This window comes from Herpailurus yagouaroundi, unplaced genomic scaffold, assembly GCF_014898765.1.
Source record: "Herpailurus yagouaroundi ecotype Mexico unplaced genomic scaffold, PumYag 490, whole genome shotgun sequence".
Lineage (NCBI taxonomy): Eukaryota > Metazoa > Chordata > Mammalia > Carnivora > Felidae > Herpailurus > Herpailurus yagouaroundi.
In genome coordinates this window covers 822037-839852 of record NW_024412707.1, presented here as the reverse complement: position 1 = coordinate 839852, position 17816 = coordinate 822037, and the positions used below count along the sequence as shown (strand labels likewise).

The 17816-nt window shown below is 47.5% G+C and overlaps 2 long non-coding RNA genes across 2 annotated transcripts in view; one reads left to right on the top strand and one right to left on the bottom strand.

Annotated features, from left to right (window-relative positions):
• Positions 1-17: 17 nt before the first annotated feature.
• Positions 18-17816, top strand: part of LOC121023054 (uncharacterized) — a 21462-nt gene continuing 3663 nt past the window's right edge. The window contains exons 1-2 of the long non-coding RNA XR_005787223.1: positions 18-43; positions 9877-9883. This is a non-coding gene — a long non-coding RNA (uncharacterized LOC121023054). The remainder of the gene's footprint in view (positions 44-9876; positions 9884-17816) is intronic.
• Positions 12410-13644, bottom strand: LOC121023053 (uncharacterized). Its single transcript, XR_005787222.1, has 2 exons — positions 13384-13644; positions 12410-12823 (listed from the first exon to the last, which is right to left on the bottom strand). It is a non-coding gene; the product is annotated as an uncharacterized LOC121023053 (long non-coding RNA).

Genomic DNA, 17816 nt, shown 5'->3' with positions numbered 1-17816 from the left:
AATAAAGCCCAAGGTCTTTCCTTTCTGATAGCCCATCCTGGAGGTCTCCAACAGGGGCCTCTCTGCCCATCTTCCTTTCTATCTGACAGCCCTGTAGGGGAGGAACCTGCCACCGGGTCCCACACTGCGCTGTGGAGCAAGTGCTATGTGCACAAGAGACTTACTCCTGCCTGTTTTGCATGTCAAGAATGCTTTTCAACCCTCTCTCTATCACCTGTTCTTTTCTCCAGACTGATTTCAAGCCAAGAGCTAGAAACCACTTCCTGCTGTGCCTTCTCATTCACTGATTTCCACCACCCCCAAGTCTTGCCCTTAGTATCTCTTGATGCCACCTCTTCCTGTCATTTGCTCCCACCTTGGGCTGCTGCCATCCACTGCTGGCCTGCTGCACCACTCCCTCTGGCCTCCTACCACTGGCCAGACTTCCCCTCCTGGCTTTCTCCCCTTGGCAGTCAGAGTAAGCATTCTACTCTCTGATGGGGTCACTACCTTCCTCAAACACCCCTGTTGGTTTCTGTCAGCCTAAGTTTTGAGGCCAGCCTGTAGGCGCTTCCTGATGTGACACCCTCCTCCTCACCCAGGCCCTCCATGCTCCAGCCACACTGAACCTCTATGTTCTGGAACATGCCTTCCTCTGGTGGAAGGGTGTCCCTAAGGGTACACCCATCTCCCACCCATGGAAAGAGCATGGGCTGAAGATGGGGCATCCTTCTCCAGGATTAGCTATTCTGAGAAGGCCAGGCTCCCCTCCCCCACACAACCTTCCCCAGCCCTGTGCTGTATTCTAGGTGTCAGGTGCAGCTGGACCAGGGAGGAAGACCAAGTTTAGGGTCAGGGCCAGCACTCTGGTTAGTGGAGAATGAGAAGATAGAGTGGGTCCAAGATAGGGTGACTATTCTCCTTTATGTCACACTATGACACTTTCACATCATCTCAACACCTGGCATATTTACAGTCCTCCTAAAAATGACTTTGCAAGCACCCTAACTATGGTTTTGACTGAGCCCTCACCCTCCACAGCCTAGCCCCTGACCAGGACAACCAAATCTCAGACTCTCACAGTGACTGAATCTCACCTGGTCCTTGGTTTCTTCCCACTATGATGGAGCCAGGGCCCAGCCGGAATTTCAAGGGAAGGCTAGTTCATAGAAGAGTGAAGCAGGGAGAGCCTGGAATCAGTTCCAAGATGACAACAGAAGTCCTTGGCATTTTGTGTTCTCAGGCACTGAAGGGGAGAATGCTGGCAGGAGCCTGTTTCCCCATAGTACCTGCAGCAGGAGAGTGACAGGGAGGGAGACAAAGAGACCAGCCAATCCATAGAGACAGAGGAGAACTGTCCAGGGCAGCAGCGGACAAGGTCTCCTTGTCTGAGACCTCAGTGCATTCCAGGGCTAAGTATCTGACATGAAGCAAGAGGTCACCAGGGGGTGCTGGGAGTCTGCCTGGCAGAGATCAGAGAAACAGGACCCCACCTACCTGTGGGGTGCACACCAGCCTATGGGATGCCCAGCAGCTGCCTCCCCCCTGGCCTCTCCACAGGAGCAGATCCAGCATCTCCTTCTCACCTTTGCTTCAGCCATTCTGCGGGTCTGAAGCCAGAGGGGAGGCAGCTGCTGGGCATCCAACCTCCATCTCCACAGGAAACCAAGCTTGGGGACTCCTACCGGATGCATGGGTGCTACCAGATTTTTACACATCCCTGCCAGGAACTAACAGAACAAGTGTGCTGTGAATGGAAAAGGCTAGAGAAGACTTGAACAAGACAGTTAACCTCCTAGTCATCCATGGAGCAGCACATGCTGAGTGCAGAACACACATTCTTTCCAAGGCACACAAAACAAAAAGTGCATACATGCTGGGCTATAAAGAATAGAATCGGCAGATGTCAAAGGGCTGAAGTGTAAATTATGTTCTTGGAATACAACACAATGATGCTAGTAACCAGAAACATGTAACCAGAAAACCAGTTTGAGGTGCTGCTTACCCCCCCTCACCAAGGTTCACCAGCCTGGGACACCACCAGCAAGAATGTCAGCCCAACTTTGGGCTCTACTAGTTTAGCAGTTTTCGTTCCCAAGAGAAGCAGGCTTCTTCCAAGCACACAAGAGGCCACCCCCTTGGCCACTGTGGTCATCTCATACCAGTGAACAATTGGGCACGGGTGATTGGTCTGACTGTCAGGTATTGGGGGCTGGAAGGAATGTGTCTGGAACTCTGAGGACCTCAGGGTACCTTCATCCCATGATGACAGTTAATGCCAACTACTCCTGACTCCTTCAAGCAGGAGTGCTCGTGTCCTAGACCCTCAAGAATGGAGATTTGGGTTACCCCACTGGACAAGTAACCCTGACCAGCTGAGGTGCTTGCTGAGGGCAAAGGGAATACAGAATGGGCAGTGGGAACAATAAACACCAGCTCTAACCAAGTAAGTAGGTTAGTACTTACTGGCATGTCTTTCTTGTTTCTATGTGAATATCTATTTTAAGATTAAAAACAATTTTTTTAATATTTAATTTGAAATTAAGAGAGCACGAGCAAGGGAGGGGCAGAGAGAGAGGGAGTGAAAGAATCCCAAGCAGGCTTCATACTGTTAGCACAGAACCCAACACGGGTGCAAGTGGGGACGGGGATGAAGGAGAGGGAGAGAGATAATCTTAAACAGACTCATTGTTCAGTGCAGAACCCGACTCAGGGCTCAATCTCCCAACTGTGAGATCATGACCTGAGCCGAAATCAAGACACTTAACCAACTGAGCCACCCAGATACCCCTAGAATTTTATTTTATTTTAATTTTTTTTCAACGTTTATTTATTTTTGGGACAGAGAGAGACAGAGCATGAACGGGCGAGGGGCAGAGAGAGAGGGAGACACAGAATCGGAAACAGGCTCCAGGCTCTGAGCCATCAGCCCAGAGCCCGACGCGGGGCTCGAACTCACGGACCGTGAGATCGTGACCTGGTTGAAGTCAGATGCTTAACCGACTGTGCCACCCAGGCACCCCTAGAATTTTATTTTTAAGTTCTCTCTACACCCAATATGGGGCTTAAACCCACAACCCTGAGATCAGGAGTCACATGCTCCACCAACTGAGCCAGACAGGCACCCCTACATCTACATACATTTATAATAACAGCCCCCCCCATTTCCATACAATCTAACACTAGATGTATTAATAGTGGGTAATCTTCTATTTCAGTATCTAAGTTATAGGATATCAAATGGGTGTGTGAATCTTGACAAAGACTCTTTGCTGGATGGAACTGCAGTCAGGCTCCTGAACCTTCTCCTAGGCTCATCTGTGCACTTCCTTCTATTATCTGATTTTAGCAAGAAGTCTCTGAAGTCCATCTAACCAGAATCCCCCCACACTCAATTCTGATTGGGTTCCTCTTCCTCTGCCATCCCCCAGGTAAGGTCTGATCACCGTGGCCTGTCTTCAGTAAAGAATCCTGTTAGGTCGGGTTAGCCAGAATCCCCCTTACCATGGTGTCCCCTCTTAGTAATCTTCTATCCACTGCCCCCTTGCCTTTTGCCTTGGCAACAAATCCCCACCTGCCCATGCTGTATTTGAAATGAGCCTGGTTCTATACTGAGGTCTCTTTCCTCCTATTCCAATAGTCCCTGAATAAAACCTGTTTTTACTACTTTAATTTGTTGACCTTAAAAAGAGGCAGCCACCGTTATTTTACCAGCAAAAGATAGGATTACTCATAGCAGGGAATTGCAATCTGTGACAAGTAAGCTACGGCAAAAATCGTTGGCTGGTCCAGCAAACAAAGCAGAGGAACATTATATTATTGAAAAGAAAGAGAGGAAGTTGGGAGGGACTATTTTAAATGAAAGTCCATTGGAGGGGCACCTGGTGGCTCTGTCAGTTGAGTGTCTGACTCTTGACTTTGGCTCAGGTCATGATCTCACGGTTCATGAGTTCGAGCCCCGTGTTGGGTTTGAGTATGGCATGAGAGCTTCCCTCTTCTGGCTTCCCGACTCCAACTCAGTGAGGTTTGCCCTTTATTAATTTTCACATTATGTTTTTTTGATGAAGATCTTTCTCTGAAAGCATTGCTGATCAAGAGCCATGTCTTATTTTAATTTTTAAAAAATGTTTATTTTTAGGGGCGCCTGGGTGGCGCAGTCGGTTAAGCGTCCGACTTCAGCCAGGTCATGATCTCGCGGTCCGTGAGTTCGAGCCCCGCGTCAGGCTCTGGGCTGATGGCTCAGAGCCTGGAGCCTGTTTCCGATTCTGTGTCTCCCTCTCTCTCTGCCCCGCCCCCGTTCATGCTCTGTCTCTCTCTATCCCAAAAATAAATAAACGTTGAAAAAAAACATGTTTATTTTTGATAGAGCATGAGCAGGGAAGGGGCAGAGAGAGATGGAGACAGAGAATCTGAAGCAGTCTACATGCCATCAGAGCAAAGCCCAACATGAGGCTCGAACCCAAGAGCCCTGAGATAGTGACCTGAGCTGAAGTCAGATGCTCAACTGACTGAGCCACCCAGGTGCCCTGAGAGTCAGGTTTTCAGTGGTCTTTTGTTCCTCAGTGCCAGGACCTTTCCTGGGTGTCATGTGTCACAATGTAGAGAGGTTGTACAAATTGGAAATCTACTGAGGTCATGTTCAAGTAACAAGGAGGTGGAGCAGGAAAACTCTCAGGCACTTCCCAACTACAGTCCGTATTTATCAAGATCGTAAACACTGGAGATCATCTCCTTCTTGGACACATCCTTTTTATAAAGGTTGGACAGCCAACAAGTACAAAATGAAACATCATATGATAATTCCAAATTGCATGATGATCCTAGGGTTTCAGAACCCTAGGTATGAAGACAGCCAACTGAAAATATTTCTTGGCACTTATTCTAACTTAGGGGAGAAAAGTTCTCCTTGTGGAGGCAAACCCGGAGTCATGTATGCCTCCTGGAATTCCCCACTTTAAAGCAGTCATGAAAACAGAATAATGAATACTGCAAAAGCACACTTACAGAATTAACCAAGTGCATTGGGGACAATGTAGTGCAGGTCTAAACATGAAGCAATAGCTGATGAACTTTTTGCAAAACAGCAAAACCTTAAAGACATTTTAAAACAGCACTGTTATCTCAAAATGGAACTGAATGTATTATCCATGATACAGTCTAATAAATTCAGAAACCATGAACTTGGGTAAGAATCCAGAGTTATTCAATGGTCCAGATGAAAAGCACAATCTTCTGTTAATCTTGAGCCTTCTAACAGGCCTTGTCTGGACATCTTGGGAAAGGGAAAGTGTCAGATGTCGTCTGCTTCAGTTCCAGGTCACCAGATGCTGTACAGGTCCAGTGAGATTTTGGTACTTTCTTTACACGTGTTACGTGAATCCAAGAGTCTGTTCCCTGGAGTTTGGCAGCACAAGGGTTGGTTAGCAGCCCCTTTTAAGGACCTTTCCAGCAAGGTTGAAGGGAGTCTTTCTGAAGGTATCTTTTCCAATAGACAATATCTCCAGATTGCAAGGCGTGATGCTTAAGGTCTTAATCTCCTGGGAGTACACGGTGAAAAGACTGCTCTACTGAAGCATGGTTATTTTTAATAGAAGCAACTAAACCTTTACGATATTGAAATATATCTCCTTCAATTGTGGGTCAAAGGAGGGAGGGGCCAAGTGCATTTGAGGTCTTGTGACCCTCTCAAAGGGTGAGAGTCTCCAAATTCCAAAGAGGATAGATCTGAGATGTAGAAGGACTGATTGCAATGCTTTCAGCCATATATTTGTAGGGTCTCTACAACTTTTGCCAGTCGTGTCTTAATAGTGCCATTAGTATGTTCAACTATCCTGAGGATTGAGGTTAATATGTACAATGGAAGTGTTGTATAATTGGCCAAATACACTTGCTGAAGCAAATCAATCAGCAAAACGGGTTCCCTGATTATTATGAAATTCTAAAGGGGTTCCACAGGTAGGGATAATATTTTCTAACAGAATTTTAGCTGTAGAAGCAGCAATGGTCTGTCTACAATGGGAAACTTTGGCCTGATGAGAAATCCTACAAACCATGACTAAAACACATTTATATCCATGAGACCAGAGAAGCTGTATGAAATCTATTTGCCAAACTTCAAATGATCCAGTGGGCAGTTTAAAGTGTCTGGGAACAGTTTAAACAAGGTTCCCTGGACTGTACTTTGGACAGTTGGGACAAGTGAGGTAGACATTTTTTGAGCCTTATTAATATTTCCCCACCAATATTGGTTCACGAATGCCATAATTTTGTCAGTGCACCAATGTTTTAATGCATGTGCAGTGGTAGGTAGTGGGAAATCTAGAATTTCTGAACAGGCCAAATTGTTATTTATCATCCTGATAAATCAGAGTTCTCTCTTTTTATCAAACCAACAACAATTAATTAATTAATTAATTATTTTAGAGAGAGGGAGAGAATACATGAGTGGGGTAGAGGGGCAAAGGGAGAGAATCTTTTTTTTTTTAATGTTTATATATTTTTGAGAGAGAGAGAGAGAGACCGTGCATGTGCATGCAGGAGGGGCAGAGAGAGTGGGAGACAGAAGATCTGAGGCAGGCTCTATGCTGCTAGCAGAGACCCTGATGTGGGGCTCAAACTCCTGAACCATAAGATCATGACCTGAGCCAAAGTCAGACGCTTAACTGACTGAGCCACCCAGGGGCCCAGAGAGAGAGAATCTTAAGTAACCTCCATGCTCAGTGTGGAGCCTGTTGCAGGGCTCAGTCCCACTACCCTGGTAACATGACCTGAGCCAAAATCAAGAGCTGGACACAACCAATTGAGCCACCCAGGCCCCCCAAACCAACAACTATTAGATTTCCAATATTGGTTTTCCTTTTCTGGGGCCAATTGTTGGGTGTCAATTTTTCCAAATGATCATTTGGGAGAACATCTCTTTGGACCATGAGAAAGGTTTAGTCATTGTTTTTTTTAACAGCATCATTTTTGCCAGAAATATCAGCAAGGTGATTTCCTTTGGCTTCCAGGGAGTCCAGTCTGGAATGCCCAGGTACGTTAACAATAACGAGAACTACCAGCCATGTGTATGGCATCTAATAAATTTTTGACACAGGAGCCACTTTAGATTTTATCCCCATTAGAGGTAAGGAAATCTTACATAACGTTGCTGTTTCCATAACATTCCAAGTGAGTGACCCAAAAGGCATACGAAATATGGGTATAAACATTTGCAGTTCACCATTGGTAAGATACAAGCTTGAGTAAGGGGGTAAATCTCAGCCTGTTGAGGAAGTAGCTAAAGGTAAAGGTGTGGTCTCAAGTTCAGAAGGAGTTGCAATAGCATACCCAGCACAATATTTACTATTTTCATACTTTATTTTATTTATTTATATTAATTAATTAATTAATTAATTAATACTTTCATACTTCTATGAAACCCATCGGTAAACCCTGGAAAATACGCAGTGGTTAAAGGAATTGCTTACAGGGGCGCCTGGGTGGCTCAGTCGGTTGGGCGTCCGACTTCGGCTCAGGTCATGATCTCACAGTCCGTGAGTTCGAGCCCCACTTCGGGCTCTGTGCTGACAGCTCAGAGCCTGGAGCCTGTTTCGGATTCTGTGTCTCCCTCTCTCTGACCCTCCCCTGTTCATGCTATGTCTCTCTCTGTCTCAAAAATAAATAAAAACGTAAACAAAAATTTAAAGGAATTGCTAACAAACTGTCATGGGGAGTCAAAAGGTGATCTGTCAGTGTTAAGCTGTTACAAGGGGTCTTGTCCATGAAGGAGGAACAATAGCCAGGTTAAGGTTACTGCAGCAAGAAGGAGTTCTAGGGGGAGCAGGCTGCAACAGGATCCCCTAGGAAGTGAGGCAGCTGGCTGAAGAGTATTGACTGATGAGAATTTAGGAGGGTTTCTACTGCATGGGGCACAGGGATGATTAAAGGGGACCTCACAATTACCTCTTCAGTAGTCTTAGCCGAAAGGGCAGTGGCAGGAATGGCTCTGGGGCAATGGGGGATATCCCCATGCCACAGGGTCCAGTTGTTGGCTAGGGTACCTTATGGGCTAATGATTGTCTCCATGTTTTTAGGCAAGTACTCCAAAGGTATTCCCTTCCCTCTCACATAAAAGGAAAAAAAGGGAAGGCAATAATTAGGGTGCCCAAGAATGGGGGTTTTTGTCTCCCAAACTATGTTGTCCCAATTTTTCTAAATAAGAAGGCCAGGTTTGTCATTTCTTAGTAAAGCATTTAGAGGTTGAGCCAGAAAAGAGAAGTTTCGAGTCCAATTTCAACAGTAGACAGGCAGTCCAAGAAAACCTCATAACTGGCACTTAGTGTTAGGTTTGGGGAATTTCAGATTTCAGGCTGCCACAAAGCCTACCTAGATCCAAATGTAGTCCTTGTTCCAAGATCAGGTGCTCTAGGTATCAAATCTGAGTTGGAGTGAACTGCAATTTTTCTTTGAGGACTTTATGGCCCTCTAGGGCCAAAAGTTTTAACAGGTAGATATTGTTTTCCTGTGAAGAGGTTTGGGAAAGGGAGCAGAGAAGCAAATCATCTGTGTGTTACAACAAAGTAGAGCCTGCAGAAAACATTCTGTCATCCAAATCAGCTTTTGAGATTTGTGAAAAGTAAGGATTCTCTGTGAAACCCTGGGGCATCACTGTCTGGGTGTATTACCGTTCTTCCCAAGTGAAAGCAAAAAGATATTGGCTATTTCTATCAACTGGATTACTGAAAACACACTACACAGATCAATTACAGTGAAAAAATTGGCTTTCGGGGCGAACAGATGCCAGTTAGCAGGTGGGGGTTAGGAAGACAGGGTGCTAAGGGATAACAATGTTATTCATTGCTCAGATGCCCTGGACAAACCTCTGTCTCCACCAACGGGCTTCCTCACAGGTAAAATAAGTGTATTTCAGGGACTAGAACAGGGGATAATGAGGTCCTGAGCCTTACAATCTTCTGTTATGGGCTTGATGCCTTGAAGGGTTCTTTATTTATAGGGTATTGACTAATTTGGGGGAGAGGTTTCAGGGATCTATTTGAATGTTGAAAGAAGTTCACTGTGGAGATTTTGCCCTTAAAGGGGATGGTAAGTGATTCAATAGGGACACATTTTCAGTGTCCCCAGACTCTGCTATCATCCCATCCAAGATAGAGAAAATGAAGGATGTCAAAGTGTCATTTAATTGACCTGGTTGGCTTTTTTTATTACCATTGTCAAATTCTAGAACTAGTTCTCCCCTTTGATATTTCCTAATAAATCCTGTCCCCCCCCCCCATTCCCTAAAAAAGAAATCTCAGCCCCCAAAATGATTACGAGCAGAGGAACTAAGAAGAAAAGAGTGGGTATCTCTCAAAGCACCTTAGCAAAAGGGGATAGGTTTTGAGACAGGAACCTTTAGAGATTTATTAGAGCCCCCTAGTATTTGAGCTGCTTTAGTACTCTGAGGAAGAGGCTACTTTACAGCAGTGGGGTTGAGTACCAAGAGTGTAGCTCCAGGGTCAACAATGACAGAGAGGGGCACTTGAGTGGCCCAGTCGGTTAAGCGTCCAACTCTTGGTTTTGGCTCAGGTCATGACCTTATGGTTCATGAGATCGAGCCCTGCATCAGGCTCTGTGCTGACAGTGCGGAGCATGCTTGGGATCCTCTCTCTCTGCCCCTCTCTGCCTCTCTCTCTCAAAATAAATAACCTTAAATTAAAATAACAACAGAGAGATTTATTGCCAATCTGGAGCATTGTTTCTCTGAGACAATTAAGAAGGAGGATTGGGCAGAGCCCTATCCTTGGGAATTAGGACATTGGAGAAGCTGACTAGAGGGCTGAAGGCATCTGGAACACTTCACTTTGTAACAATCTTTTCCCCCATGTCCTGGGTCTCTGCAGTAACAGCACAGACCATGAGGCCTTTGGTTTTGTCCGGGGGCCTCCACTGGTGAGAGGTGAAAATTAAGAATTTTAGAAGTGTTTCTTCTAGGTGTCTCATCTGGGGTGTGAAAGCTGGTTTGTCAAACTGATTATATCTGGAGGGGACATAGTCTTCCATTGCATCCTGGTTGTTTTAACTAAAAGAGAAAGATCCCAGTTCAGCCCCTTAATAAACATGGCATTAAGGTGACCCGAGTGTTTTCAACATCTAAAGGAAGACCAGAATATTCTTTGAAAACAAACAAATGTTGATTACAATAGTCACAAACAGATCCATCAAATTTTTGTGAGCAAGCCTGAATTTCATTCCAATCAACAAGCTTACGCAAAGCTATTGTACAAGCTCAGTGGAGGTTTTCAGCTAGTGTTCTAACATTTTTGTCAAAAGTTAGGTTTTGTTTTTCTCTTTCAGGATGTTCCCATTGGGCAAGTTTCATCCCCCAATGTTTGGCCTGCCCCTCACCAACAAACACTGGATTAACTGGTCCAAATCTGAGAGATGAGGTTGGTAAGTTTTAACAACTCTATTAAAATCCTCAGCAAACTTATGGGGATCCTCAGTCACTTTAGGAAACACTTTGATTATGGCTCCAAATTAGGCCTTAGTCCCGGGAACAGAAGATATTTGGCATTAATTTGGATCCTCAGAAGGTTTGACTTTAAAGGGACAGGTCTGGGGTGCCTGGGTAGCTCAGTAGGTTAAGCGTCCGACTTCAGCTCAGATCATGATCTCACGGTTCGTGAGTTCAAGCCCCACATTGGGCTCTGTGCTGACGGCTTGGAGCCTAGAGCCTGCTTCTGCCCATCTCCAGCTTGTGCTTGGCCTCTCTCTCTTTCTTTCTCTCAAAAGTAAGTAAAACACTAAAAAAATAAAATAAAGGGGCAGGTTCTGATAGGTTCAAAGTAGGATGGAGCAAGGAGAGGTTCAGGACATTTGGGCAGGATAATTGGATGGGGAAACTGAGGAAATAGAGGAGATGGAGGTGGTGCAGAGGGGAAGAAGATAGCACCCAAAGTGGGGCCTGATGAAATGGCTGCTGTGTATTTGGAGACAAAGAAAACACGGAGGGGAAAACAGGCCTCAGATGCCTTTTTGTCTTTGTCACAGCCTAGAAACTGTATTTTGCAGAGATAATTTTAGATTCCTGATAATATTTGAAAGCTTAAAAACCAATCCAAATAGAACTGAATACCATCCCATTCAGTTTTGACAATTTTAGAAGCATGGCTGCCCAATTCAGTTTTGAGAAAAGGACGTATGGAGAGACTGAAAAATCCCCATGATGGCCAGAGTGGCCTCAAATTCTCCATAATGGCCATGGGTGTCCTTAAATTACTTTTGATCAAGTCAGTCCATTTAGTTAGAAATGTGCATGAGAAATGTGCACAGTTTTTAAAGATAAAACTGGCCAGGGTCCCAGAAGGGGAGGGCCTTCTTAAAGCATTTTGAGGGCTGGGACCCCATTTCTTAGAGGTTTTTATCTAGAGCAGAAAAATTCATAAACAACACAGTTTTAATAGGCACAGTCTGGTTCCAAAAGAAATCAGACCAAGGGCTAGGACAGTTTCAATAGAAATAGCTGGTTCTAAAAAGGAGCTGGACAGGGGCACCTGGGTGGCTAAGGCGGTTGAGCCTACAACTCTTGATTTTGGCTCAAGTTGTGATCCCAGGGCCTTGGGATTCAGCCCCACATCAGGCTCCGCACTGAGGGTGTAGTCTGCTTAAGATTCTCTTTTCCTCCTTCTTTCTCCCCCACCCCCCTCTCAGGGCACCTGGTGACTTAGTTAAGTATCCAACTCTTGATTTCAGTTCAGGTCATTATCTTACCGTTGGTGAGTTCAAGCCCCAGAGCCTGCTTAGGATATTCTTTCTCTTCTCTCTCTGCCCCTCCCCCTGGTTGTGTACACATGCGCACTCTCTCTTTCCCAAAATAAATTTAAAATTAAAAAAAAAGGATTTTCTCTCTCTCTGCCCTTCTCCCTCACTTGCCCTCTCTCTCTAAAATAAATAAATAGGGGCATCTGGGTGGCTTGGTCGGTTAAGCGTCCGACTTCGGCTCAGGTCATGATCTCACAGTCCGTGAGTTCGAGCCCCGCATCAGGCTCTGTGCTGACAGCTCAGAGCCTGGAGCCTGTTTCAGATTCTGTGTCTCCCTCTCTCTCTGCCCCTCCCCTGTTCATGCTCTGTCTCTCTCTGTCTCAAAAATAAATAAACGTTTAAAATAATAATAATAAAATAACATAAATAGGAAATTGGACCAAAGTCCAAATGAGTACTCTCAGAAAGAACAAAGAAAGCTCTAAAATCAATCCCAAATGAATCCTAGAAAGCTCAAAATGCAGAAAGTGGAGCTCCAAATCCAGGAGAGACTTATCCTCAAACTCAACAAGAAAGCAGTGAGCTCTGCGGGTACCATCACCTGTTTGCTCACCAGCCTCGGAATTGTTGGGGGGGGGTCTTCTCTGGATCCTACTTCTGATCTCCAAGTAATGTTGACCTTAAAAAAGCATTTCATGTTCCCAGCAAAAATGGGTTTATTAGGGAATACCAGAATACTGCAATTCAAGCTGGGGAAACAACCATAGGCTAGTCCAACAAAGGAGAGAAACATTATCATATGGAGAAGGAGGAAGTTGGGAGGGGTTGTTTTGAAGGAGATCATTGGAGAAAGACAAGTGTTCAGGGTGATGAAGGCTTCTCATTGGCGGAGTAGCTGGGTGGTCAGTTTCTTGTAGGAGATACAATGCCCAGCTTTCTCTGTTGAGGCCTATAATTGATGATTCTTTCCTGTTGATGCTTCTGTTGAGGATCAGTAACTGACAACCCTTGAGTCTAGTGGTAAGTCTTGAGAGCTGCTGCCACTCCATTTCAGGAAAGTTTGCCTTTATTAATTTTCACAAACTTCTCTGCGGCTCTGGTTTTTCTTTGAGGGGAAGAGAAAGAGGTATATGTGAATCAGCTGGGAGAGGAATGAACATCACCTACATACATTCACACTTGCTTACACCCAGACGCCTACAAACACTCACCCCACACACAATCCCTCACACAAGCACTTTCTTGACTCCTCACCCTCCTGTCCAAGCCTCACACTGTTTCACTCTCATTCACTGGTCCGCTGGAGCCAAGGGAGGACCCTTACTATACACGGAAGAACCTCGGGCTAAGAAAGAGAACCCCAGGCAGGATGGGAACCTGGTGGGAGAGTGGGCGGGGCTGGCGACGGTCTGCAGCTTGAGAGGAAGAGGTGTTCCTTGAGCTCCAGGACCCTCCTGCCTTCAACCCCAGAAGCCGGGCTGCCCTGCCCACACTGGGGGGCGATCCGGAGAGGGCCCCCCTCTGGGCACACCGCTAGCCCAGCTTCTGTCCACAGCGTGAGTCCCAGGGAGGTGGTCCGGGGTTCTCTGTGCTCTCCGAGGGTCGCCCCACGCCATCCCTCTCTAGCCCCTGGCAGCCCCACCCGGGCTCCTGGACCCACCTTACCCTTTTCGGTCGCCAGGGGTCTCTGTCTCCTCGCTAGATGCTCAGGTGGGGGCTCCAGGGCGCAGACACGAAGGAGCGGAGACCAGGACCGCGGGGAGGGCTCAGGGAATTCCTAGTGAGGCCACGGGAAACTGAAGTTCCAGAATCCAGGGTCATATTAGGCAGGGTAGAATGAGGACAAGGACGGCGGGACTTAGTGACTGCCGATTGACGCCAGTGGGCTTTACCCGGGTTCCCAGTGCTGCGGCGGGGCCCGAGGAGGGGGAGGGGGTGATGCACACCGCGGGGGCAGCAACCTGGGAACGTCAAAAATCCAAGGAAGCGCACGAACGTGGAGAGTGGGGCCATGACCTGTCTCCAGGCAGTAAATTAGTCCGGCTGCTCCTAAGAGCTGGCTGCAGCTCATAGCAAAAGTGAACATAGACATCCCATGTCCCCGCGGTTGCAGGAGTAGAGACTCCCTGTGTCCCTGCAGTTCTAGGTCTGCTGTGTGCACCAGAGATGCGCAGGGGTTCCCTGGGCCAGTGTTTGTGAAGGAGGAATGGGACCTGCCCAAATGTTCATCCATCTACCCGGATGTCCAGTACCATGCTGTCTATTCACACACGGAGCCATGAGCTCAGTGGTTAGAGCCTGGTTGATTATACGTAGAAAGTTAGAAGGAACAAGATATGTCGACATGATGTTCGGGTACATTTGAAAACTTGGAACAAAATTCAAGATGCTCTGCACAAATTGCAAGGCCCCAAGGACACTCTGGCTCCCTCTGCCGCCTCCCAGCCTTCCTTGTAATCATGCCACACTGGCCTCCTTGCTGTTCCTGCAATTTGTCAGGCACATCCCTCCCCAGGACCTTTGCACTTGCTGTTCCTTCTGCAAGGGAGCACCCTTCCCCAAGCACCTTCCCTGGCTGATCCTCTCACTTCCTTCAGGAGTAGCCTCTCCTGACCGTCCATCTAAGCTAACAGTTGCCACACTCTTCCCTTAACCTCTCCCTTTTCCTAAAGAACTCATCACACCACATACTACAACATAACATGTCTTTGTTCTGACCTCTGCCACCCACTGGAACTTTGCTTCAGGACTTGGTCTCAGCACAGTCATGTCCCCAGGGCCTAAAGCAATGCCAGGCTTCAGAGCAGATCAGTAGCTACGTGTGTAATGAATGACGCTGGGTTTCTTTCCAAGAATAGGGAGTACATAGAACTAGGAGACAAGAGCGGAACAAGGGAGTCCAGCTTGGCCAGCTGTTTTTCTTCTCTTACGGAAAGCTGGGAGCTGGTTGACCACAGGTTAGGATTTGTTGCTTATGTGTGGTGAGTGTGCCACAACCATGTCAGTGTTCTTGGTATTTTTGTGTTTCCCCCGCATCTAGCATGGAGGAGACCCCTCTCAGGGACCCTCTGGTCTGGAAATTCCTTTTCCCCATGATGCTTTCTTCCCTCATGGCGGGGGGGCAGTCTGTGCACCCTGTGTTGGGGGGACCTGGAGGTTCAAGACCCTAAGCTCCTCTGTCCCACCCCTCCCCTGGGAGAAGGCCCAGCATTGGGGCTCTGGGAGGATCCTGGGAACCCGAATGTGTGTGTGTGTGTGTGTGTGTGTGTGTGTGTGTGAGAGAGAGAGAGACAGAGACAGAGACAGAGACAGAGAGAGACAGAGCATTGTACAGGGATGTCTTGGCCAGGAATGTAGCCAGGACACCATGTGGCCCATGGAGGACAGCTGGGTAAGATGGTGACATCCTTGTGTGGGTGATACCTCTGCACCATGCATGGTGACTTCCTGGCTGGGCTCCTGACCACTTGGCCATCAGCTCCTGACAGACCCAAGCTCCTCTCCTCAGGCGTGGACCTGAGGTGTTTGGGCTAGGGCAGTGCTAGGAGGGTGGGCCTGGCCCATCAGAGGGAACCTGGAATGTGGGTGTGGGGTAGTGGGCTCACTCGGCTCCCCCAGGCCTTGAAGGAGAGGTGGCTGGAGGGGAGGGTGAGGATAGTTTCTCATTGGCTGAGTTGCAGACGGGGTGGGTTTATTACAGAAGTTTCAAGGTACGTCTTGTCCCTTTGGGCCTGTAATTGTGGTCATTCTTTTCTGTTGATGATTCTTCATTTGAGGTCTGTAACTGACTGTTCTCTCTATAATTGACATTGAGTGGTACAGCTCTCTTTTCTGGCCTCGCCTTCTATCCTCCAGGGTCCACTTTAGTGAGGTTTCCCTTTATTGATTTGCACAGTGACAAGTGCCAACTGAGCCAGGATGTGCTTGAATGTGCTTCAGCTCCACAGCCCAGAAGCGATGCTGTGTCTCAGGGTGCAGGTTACAGGGCTGAGGCCCAGCAGAGAGGGGGCCCCTCAGGGCCAAGGACATGTGAGTGCCATGTGATGGAGAGCACTGGGCCTAGAAGCTGGTAGCCAGGCTCACAGTGTAACCTAGGCAAGTCCTTTGCCCCCTGTGGGCCTCAGTTTCTGCTGTGAAAGCTGAGTGGGTGGAGCCCAGTCTCTAAGGTCCCAGTGACCCCACCCCCTTCAAGCTCCCCTCTGTCTCCTGGGGCAACTGGGGCCCCTGCTGGGCCTGACAGCCAAGGCTTTCAGACCCATTCCCAGAGTGAGAGCCCCAGGCCCTGCTGCTGGAGGTGCTGGGGCTGGAGCTCCTCCCTCCAACCTCCACATCAAGGGCAGGTGCCCCAGGAAGGCCAGACTTGGGCCTCTGGCCTCAGAAACTGAGCAGCCATGTGTTATCTCGGGCAGAGGAGACCAAATACCTCCTGGGGCCCTGACTGTGGGGACCAGCAGAAAGCCTCTTGTGCCTTCCCACAGCCCAACATGTGCAGACCCCACAGACCCCGGTCCACAGCCCCCCACTCGCAGCCCTCACACCCTCCCAGCACCCCCCAGAGCTCACAGTCCCAAGCCTTCTCCTTCCACCTGGGGCTCGGTGCTGCCAAGGAAACACCATTGGGGAGAGGCAACCATTGGGGAGAGGTTGCCTCCTCTGAGACCTCCTGAGGAGGGACCACTCTGTGGTGGATGCCCCCAGGAACTGGGAAGAAACCTCAGAGCCCCTCTCTGCCTCCTGCCTCAGAGCAGAGCAAGAGTCAGGGTGGGACAGATAGAACGGCAATGTCCTTGGGTGCCTGTCTATCCATGTCCGTGCTGTCCCTTCCTTAGGTTCCAGGGGGGCCTTCTGGGCTCTGAGGAGTGGGGTGCTGCCTTTCTGGAAGTCAGTCTGTAACATGCTTCCAGAGCCTTAGACAGGCATGACCTTTGATCAGTGTGGCAAAGGTCAACTCAAAGTCAGTGGTGGGACAAGTGCATAGGGATGAAGGCTAGGGGTGTTGCCTGCATCTTGTATGGAATGGTGGCGCTAGTGGGACCCAGAACAGGCTGCCTGAGTGTTGTTAGAACCTCAGGTTCACAAGTGTGATGCACGCCCAGGTTTACCTGCCCCTGGGTGGGTGTGCTGTTCAGTGACAAAAGAAAGCTCTCTATCTATCTATCTATCGTCTATCTATCTACCTATCATCTATCATCTATTTGTTGTCTATGTGAAATGCAAGGTCAAGTCTGGAAGGACATACACCAGATACAACCAGCACAGTCTCCAGGCTCTGCTAGCAATTTCTTTATACTTTTCTTCTGTTTTATTTTTAAAAAATCTTTGTATTCCTCTTTGTAACAGGAAAAAAACTAAGCTGTCTCCATTTTTAAAGACAAAACAAATCAAAACAATGGGTTGCATGATGATAGAGCCCCGAAGAAACCCTCACTTGGGGCTCCAGAGGTGGTGGCGGGCCGGCTCCTCAGGCAGACCTGCCTAGTGTCACCGAGGACTGGGCACACAGCCAGGTGGTGGCTCCTCCACCAGCAGTGAAGAGGAGCCTCATCATGGATGGATATGAAAGACACAGTCTTGAGAGAGAGAAAACACATGCAGTCTCACTGAATCTATATGAAGTTCAAACAAATGAAGCTGAAAAACAGTTGTTTCAATGGCACCCAGAGGACATAAAACTATGGGAAAAAGTATAGAGATGGTTAATGCAAGAGCTCCTGAGGTCCTGGTCACATTCAGATTCTAAGGTGGTACATGACCTATTTTATTATTACTTTTTAAACTTTACAAATACATTTTATGTATACTTTTTATGGTTGTTCTAGTTTACGGTTAAAGTAGAGGAAGTACATCAAAATATCAGCAGTGGCTCTTCTGGGCAAAGTATGAGGGGGGGATTTTCTCTCCTGTTCGCGTTTCTGTACTTTCTACATTATTTGGAGTAAGCCGTTGTTATTTTTAAACTAAAGACCAAGATGAACGAATTGTATTTTAACAAGAACTCAGAATACAAATAAGGCGATTTTCCCTTATGTTGAGCTGAGCTCTTCCACACTCTATTGCTTCCACCTGAGCCTGAAGTTTAGGGGCCCCAGAGACTACTT